Raw genomic sequence first — 1,100 nt, forward strand, 5'->3', positions numbered from 1 at the left:
AGGTTTGGGTTACTGTTGTAGTTGTTAAACCGCTGATACCTCTGCTGATTCCCTATGTAGTTCAGCTCCTCTTGAGTTAGACCATCTTCATTAACATTGTCAAAACTTGGCCCTTGCTCATCAAACTCGCCTACAAAGTGTATTGGCTTTTGAGTCGCCATTAAAACCTTGTCAAGCTTGCTCTGAAGCTCTCTTATATCCTTCTTCATGCGCTGTTCATCACTAGATCCCTCTGAACGGTTTGCCCTATCAAAATCCTCTCCATACGTGTCATTAGACATGGCGAGGTTTTCCTCTAGTTCCATTGCCGCATTGATCTCTTTTCCAAGAAAATTTCCATTTGAAGCTGTATCAAGTTGGTTTCTGATCTTGGGGAGTGCACCTCGGTATAGAGTACTCAAGAAGGATGCCTCTGAGAAGCCGTGGTGTGGGCATTGGTTGGTAAAGCTCTGAAACCGTTCCCAAGCTTCTCTAAAGCTCTCGTTGTTGTGCTGCGTGAAACTGGAGATCTGATTCCTGAGCTTAGCCGTGCGTGATGTGGAAAAGAACTTTGATAAGAACGCCAGTTTACACTGCTCCCATGTTTGTATAGAACCCCTCGGGAGGTTCTTTTCCCACTGGTGAGCTTTATCACCGAGGCTGAAAGGGAACAAGCGTAGCTTGAAGCTATCTTCTGAGACGCCATTGATCTTGGTTAAGTCACAAACCCGATCAAACTGATCTAGATGCTCAAGAGGGTCTTCTCCGGCTAGACCGTGAAACTTGGAGTTCTGCACCATATTGAGCAGGGAAGCTTTAACTTCAAAGTTGTTATTCTGAACCGGTGGTGCTTGAATCCCGGCTCTATATTGGTGCGCATTAGCTCGGTCATTTTCTCCAACGAAGACCGGAGGAGGTTGTCTCTGAGCTTGTGGCGGTGGCGGATGAACATGATGGGCTTGTTGCTCATTTCTAGCTTGTTGGTTGTTTTGCTGAGAAAGCCGTTCGTTCCTTTGGGCCTGCTGTTGGTTAACATAGGCTTGTTGTTCATTTCTTCCTGCCTGCGCCTGATTAGCCTGAGCCTGGTGCTCGGCATCCTGAGCCTGTTGCTCGATCCTTTG

General features: G+C 47.0%; 1 non-coding gene across 1 annotated transcript; it reads left to right on the forward strand.

The window, feature by feature from the left end:
• Positions 1 to 417: 417 nt before the first annotated feature.
• On the forward strand, positions 418 to 524 carry LOC112088272. Its single transcript, XR_002900438.1, has one exon. It is a non-coding gene; the product is annotated as a small nucleolar RNA R71 (small nucleolar RNA).
• The last annotated feature ends 576 nt before the right edge of the window (positions 525 to 1,100 follow it).

This window comes from Eutrema salsugineum, unplaced genomic scaffold (genome assembly GCF_000478725.1).
Source record: "Eutrema salsugineum unplaced genomic scaffold, Eutsalg1_0 scaffold_15, whole genome shotgun sequence".
NCBI classification, from domain to species: domain Eukaryota; kingdom Viridiplantae; phylum Streptophyta; class Magnoliopsida; order Brassicales; family Brassicaceae; genus Eutrema; species Eutrema salsugineum.